Source organism: Rutidosis leptorrhynchoides, chromosome 4, assembly GCF_046630445.1.
Source record: "Rutidosis leptorrhynchoides isolate AG116_Rl617_1_P2 chromosome 4, CSIRO_AGI_Rlap_v1, whole genome shotgun sequence".
Taxonomy (NCBI): Eukaryota; Viridiplantae; Streptophyta; class Magnoliopsida; order Asterales; family Asteraceae; genus Rutidosis; species Rutidosis leptorrhynchoides.
In genome coordinates, this window is record NC_092336.1 from 242,729,804 (window position 1) to 242,736,916 (window position 7,113).

The window sequence follows — 7,113 nt, forward strand, 5'->3', positions numbered from 1 at the left end:
TCAAATAATTAGGGCATTTTTATATTAAAAAAATCTTTTTATCCCTTAATATAAAAGCAGCTTGCCAAATAGGCCTTTTTTTTACTAAAATAACAATAACATCAAAACAAAGTCTTTTCATCAAATACAAGAAAAAGATGAACAAAGATACAATCAAAACAAAAACGCAGCAAGGCTTAGAAACAGTAAACGAACTAACCAAAGAGCAAAAGTTAACCGTATAGCTGAACCTATCCCGGAACACAGTTAACAACAAGAACCGATACAATAATCCACAACTAACTAACAAATTTCAAACAGACCGTAGGTGTTATTTGTTAACCAAATAACATAATTTACAATACTCCCATACTTCCATTGCTGTGGTAGAATACCCCGCACAATAAAACGTGAACTCGTCTATATATTTCGCCAATACTTTGGGCAATTTTACCGGCTTCTTTCATATTAAAGTAGCCAAATTGATAGTTTCAGATTCATTATCATCATGATGTCTACGCTGGTTCAACCCGTAAACTTGAATGTTGCATGAAATTCTACTGAGCACTCATATCAAGACGTTAAGTCAAAATTTGACTCCAATAGAGAATGAATTTGAGTTAGGGAGGATACAATGTAATCTGGTTTATGTTCAACATTGGCGTATTCAGGAGAATCATACCTCCCTGTTTCATCAAGTAAACATGTAAACGCTCCAGCCCTTTTGCCACAAGCCACCTAATAAGATCATAGATTTCGAGTCATGAAAAGAAAAAGGTTAACAGATCCTATAGGAACATAACGCTAGATATCAATAATGAATGAGGATTACTAACATCGTCGTTCAGGCTATCTCCGACCATCATCACTTCACTGGGTTCAACTTGCCAAGTTGAACATATATGAAGCAGGGGAGCTGGGTCTGGTTTATAAGGACGAAATTCTCGGCTCAAGGCTGGAGAAAATGACATCTGTAACGATACATATCAGATACTTTAAGTTTAACGATTAAATATGATACTAGTAAAACAGAAGAGTAATTGAATGATATACCCCAAATCGTTCATGAAAAAAATCAACAGCTGATTTGACATTACGAGTTATCAATCCCCTTCTGCAAATAAAAATTTTCAAGTAATGATATCGTTACATCTATATGAATAGAAAACATTATATAATGTGAGCACCAATCAATTATTTTGAATGAAACAAATTAGTAAGCTCATGCATTGACCCGTTTGAGATTGAGCATACCATTTTGGGCGATTCATAATAGAATGGCTCAAACCGAAAAGCAAATGAGATTAATATCATATTAACTCATTAAATTCATGATTTTATCTGAAGAAAATATATATGTATATATGTTTTCATAAAGATTGTAATTAAAAGTTCTTTTGTACAAAATATTAATGGTGAAATTTTTTTTATTTTAACGGGTAGGTAATACCCGAGGAATAATTAGATTTCATCTTAATAAGTTACATTGTACATTCGTCGAAGCTGATTCAACAGTCATTTACTATCCTACTTACAACCACCGATATACGTATCCGTTCACCACAGAATAACCATTTTCATTTAATTTCATATTTGAATTTTGACTTCCCAGAATCCAACAAGTGGCATATGAAGAAAACATATGACAAAATAAAATCTGTTAGAAACAAACAAATTAACTATGAAAAATTTTGTTAAGAATCCACGCTAACTGTTCCAGCTAACTGTTCCAGCTAACTGTTCCTAGCTAACTGATTACATTTTATTTATCGCAGTTTATTTATCGCAATTTAATTATCACACTTTTATTTATCATCATTTAATTTCTGTAATTATTTTACGCACTTTAAATATCGGGACACGTATACAATGTTTTGAGATATCATATCGACGCATCTGTATATATTATTTGGAATCACCATAGACAATTTATATGCAGTAATGATCGAGTTCTCTATACTGGGTTGAGGTTGATTCTACAATAATATATATAGTTTGAGTTGTGATCGAGTCTGAGACGTATACGGGTCACGACACGTATTAATTAATTCGTATATTATATATTAAACTATATATGAATTATTGGACTGTTACTGTGGACTATCGACTGTAGACTAATGACATTGGACAATTAAAATGAATTAAAATATTGATTATAACATATGAAACTAAACATTTCTTCAAGATTGCCACTTGATTTCATCTTAAACCTCATTGTATCTCGACGATTAAAATCAGCGTTCAAATCTATCATGATTCTTAAAAACACCTCAATTGAGAGGATAAACCAACCGCACTTCATCTACGGAAGAAAAGATTGATGCATATAGTTATGCACCTGAAAAATTTTCAGAAACTGAGTAAACGTTTGACACGTATCTGTTCTAGTTCCTTTGACATTGTTATTACCGAAGATCGTTTTGCAATCCCTTTCCAAAGTAGCTAATTTTGTCACAGCTCCAGCAGGTCAACTCCGACTTTTCATCCGAAACAACTTTATTATAACCGCGATATATATGCGTACTCTTTATTGTTACTGGGGAACCTTTTATATTCCACAATATTACCATCAGCGATTAATCATTCTAAAAACAGAATTCTCCTGAAACTACCTCGGTTTGATAACCGATGACCCAGATCAGTTAACTTTGAAAATGCTGACGAAGCAGCATGTTGTAGATGATCTTAATGGCCAAAAGTTTGATGATAAAGAAAGGAGTGTTAGGAACGCTCGATAGAAAATTTAGTACCGAAAAGCGAATTATGCGAAACTATGAAGAAAGTCGTGGACAAATCATAAAGAATAAGTTTGCCTTCAAAGAATCCAAATGATTCTGTGCCTGCTGAAATCGTTAGCAAACATCTTATTTCTCATTCTAAACCTTCACAGACAAATCTTCTTCATCATCCATTGATATTAGAAATTCTAAGATATTCTCGTATGTTCTATTATAAATATCCTCCATATTTCTGGCGATATTTTCACAACTATTCTTATCTGAGATCATTTATCTCTCCGTAATATCTGCAACATAAAAGAAAATGTGTTAGTTTCTAAATTCTGAAACCTTCGAGTTTAAAATATGAATGTTTTGAAGTAGTATTGGGAACTGAAGCATGGATTAGTATAATATAATGACACTTGATCAACGTCATTATATTACAGTAAGTCATACTGAGTTTCTAATGAAGCATGATGATTCACAGTACCGTCATCATGTGCCATTTACACGACTCTTACATTCTATCTAATCTCTAAACATATCACGAGAATATTTTTCTGGATGACTTGGTCTTCTCCAGGGTATTCTGGTAATTTAACAAATCAAAATCGTTCTATTACCATTTTCTTCTTAGAGCATTAGCTATGTTCATTCTGAATTTCATATCTACGAATTCCGGACCATTACTCACTTGACTCGAAGTCGGGAAGAGAAAACGAAAGCATGAAGCTCCGAAAAATAATGAAGAATATAAACTCCGATAATAACCCCGAAATTACAAACCGTGTATATCGATGCAGATAGCAATATAGAGACACGAGAGAATTAGAAACACTATAAACACAAGAGTATAGTAGAAGTAAATAGATTCTTCTGGTGGTAGATGAAAAAGAAGAATGACAGATATAAAAGTTAGGAGTATATCAAGAATCAGGAATGGATGGAGCATATTGATGAATGCTTTAAAGTAAGAATCAAGGGAGAAAGAATAGAAGGTGTGAGTCATGGAAAATAAGGAAACGAAGGGGTGAATTTATAGTGAAATATCCGACAGAGCAATCGAAATAGATTATTGCATATAATCAAAGAAGATCCTGATTTCCTTAATCACCAAAAAACCAAATCTTATTACGTAAGATTCTCTTTAAATCCCTTAAATCCCGAAAATCAATCATAACTACGTCATCGGTTAAAAACTTGCCACCTCTATCAATTCGTAAGAATGAATCTAACCTGATATTCCTCGAGTTAAGAAAATCACAAAGTTCTTCAGCACCTACATAGTGGTTCAAGTATGAAGCGATAAGGGTTTACTTTTTATTACAGAATGAAGTTCTTCTAGAAAAGCTATAATTACATCATTATGACTTATCACTACTAGGAACATGATATGACGTATATTTTACATTTTATTAGGATACATTAGCTAATTCATCTCGCTCAAGGTTTAAAAAAACGGAAACACGCCTCAAGGCATTTTCCCTTTGTGAGGCGAGGCGTATGCCTCGAGGCGAACCGAGGCGTACGTTTGAGGCAGAGTTATAAAATACATAAATATATAGTCATGAATATATTTTCATAATATATAAATAACAGGGACTGTTATTGTCATTTTATTAAAGGTTTATTAAAGTTAACTAAAAGTTCAGGGATTGTTATTGCCATTTTATAAAATATACAGAAATTAGAATATTAAAATATGAATATATAATGTTCCAGATCTAGATCTAATTTTCATCTTCCTCCATCGTGATATGTTCCCGAGTAGGTACAGCCGCCCTAATTGTCTCTCAATCTTCATCTTCCTCCTCTCTTTTCTTCTATTTCATTGAATCATGTTCCTCATGTCAACGGTGGAAGGATTCAGCGCCCTAATTTTGCCGCTAGACCAATTTTCCCGCTATTTTTCAGTGAGGCGTACGTTTTTAATTGACCAGTGAGGCGTACCAAAATCGAACCGCCTCTTAATTTGAGGTCTACGTTTTTAATTGAGCATTGAGGCGTACGCTCCTATACGGTCGATTTCAAAATCGCACTGAGGCGCGCCTTGAGGCGTACGCCTCGACCGTTTTTTTAAACCATGATCTCGATTAGTGTTACGTACGTTTTTCAGAGTGTTAAAGTCTGACTCATTCTTAATCGCGTTATTGCAGACAGGTAAATAAGTTTACTTGATCAATTGAGCTATCTGTGAGACCGATCATAAAACATTTGTACGGGTTAAATCACGGCCTTTTACTCGTTTTTTACTTTTCATTATTGTTTTGATTGGTTCTTTACAGCTTTTCGATAATCTCAATGGCCACAAATGCGCAGTGGCGAATTAATGGGGTTCAGAAACTTTTTTCAAAACTAATTATATTTGAAGGTTATTTTAGTGGTTGATTAGCTCCAAAAAATCATAAATTCTACAAATATATGGGGTCCTATAGCTGATTTTAGTGGCGTCCTATGCAATTTGAAGGGTATATTACAAAAAAAAAAAAAAAACGAAAGTAGTGGGGTCATAGGACCCCACCCTCCATATGATGCATTCACCCCTGCAGATGCGGATCTTATATATGGCTGGAAGGGCCACCCACCCCCTACCCCTCTAAAATTTGACTCAAGTAATAGAATTTGTGGCCCTTTGAGTTACAAAGTTTAGACTTTTGAATCAACTAAATCAAATACCGCATGAAGTAATTACGCCTAAAATGGTATGGTGAAGGCTTGCACATTTCGTATTTATCAACAATTTACTTATTTTCCGTATTTTCTGGTGAATTTTCATCTAAAATCAATTTTAAACTAAATAAGGATCGTTAGTTCAAAAGAAACTTAGATGATGTAAAATTAGGATATATATTGCTATCGAAAATAACTATAATAAATTTTGGCCACAAAATTTACGTTCAAGTTCCACCTCTAATTACGATTTCATGTATTTTATACATAAAATTGAACAGAGAATTCAATCATGCGTATAGCTGCACGACTTAAACCTTATCACCAACAAACTATATGCGATCCAGCTTCAGTCATGAGGAGCAATGCATATTATCGATAAAAACTACACGGAAGAATACTTTGTGCCTTATTGTTTCCTTCATGGAAGAATACATCGTATTGTACTTTTGGCTCGATTCATCGCTTTGATGTGTCGTGCCCTTTTTTATTTAATTCCTTGTTTTTTGTCAAAAAAAAAAAAAAAAAAAAAAAAAAAAAAAAAAAAAAAAAAAAAGGACCAATGCATGGCCCACATCATCATAATTGAGCACGCATCTTTTATTGGTTCATTAACTCGCCACACTTGACCCCTGTTCTAAACCTTGACTATCGTCATTTAATTTATTTCAGATATTTTATTTTAGGTAAAAGCTACTAGTAAAAACTAAAAAGAATATTGGTAAATATTGATCTTCACCTAGTACGGCTTTATACAAGGCAGTAAAATCAATAACGGGAACCGTTAGGGTTCCGTCCATGTCAAATACTACTCCTTTAAGACGAGATTTTACGGAGTTGGAAGAAGTTTGATGAAACGACATTGTTTTGGATAATGCTCTTGTGAGCGGTGGGAGATACGATTTGAGCATTTTATGATTTTAAGTTTGGGGTTTCAGTTGTTGGGGTGGAAAGTGGAAAGTGGATTGAGCGACCCTCATGAGTTATTGAAGGTGGTAATTGATAAGTGGACTAGTTATTTTGATACATCCCAATCAAGTCACAAACATTTCTGCATACTTTCGATCCTGATTTTTGAACAAAGAAGTAAACAAATATATATTACTGAGTAAAAAATTACTTGGAAGGGTCAATTTTACTATCATCTAAAAACCGTCCGTTTTACGTAATTGGTATTTACTTGAAAGTAAGAGGTATCTAGTTATATTTAATAACTGGTTTAAAAAGTATGGAATGCACGTTCGTAAGATTTGACTACACACTGTAGCAAAAGTAGCGGGGTCAAGGGGGTTACGCCCCTTTGTCGGGTCCAAGGGGCTCCCTGGTTGGGGTACCGCTTTCAAGTGAGCGTGCGGGGGTCGTGCGGGGTTGAGGGCCAGCGTACCTTGCCCAAAAATTTTAAGCAATATACGTTATATCGAAAAGTCACCTCCCAACAACATGTCTGCTAAATTAATAGGTTTTTCTGTCAAAAACAAAGAGTTGTAACCTTTAATTACACCTTTTTCGTGATTAAGTTTTTTTAATGGATTTTCATCCAAGAAAAAGGATTACTTTCATTCAACATACATAAAACACTCTCATATTGATTTGAATTCTTCTTGCCTGAAAACGAATTGCAGTCTTCTCTTATACCAATTAGAATTTCCGGTAAACCGATATTTTATAGGGTGAAAATACTTAATTGCGTTGGTGTTTATACGATTATTATTCAATACCTTATTTTTAAGAGAAAGTTTCATGT

At 33.9% G+C, this 7,113-nt stretch overlaps 1 pseudogene; it reads right to left on the reverse strand.

The window, feature by feature from the left end:
• Positions 1-552: 552 nt before the first annotated feature.
• LOC139841522 (haloacid dehalogenase-like hydrolase domain-containing protein At2g33255) lies at positions 553-6,232 on the reverse strand (annotated as a pseudogene).
• Between the last annotated feature and the right edge of the window lie 881 nt (positions 6,233-7,113).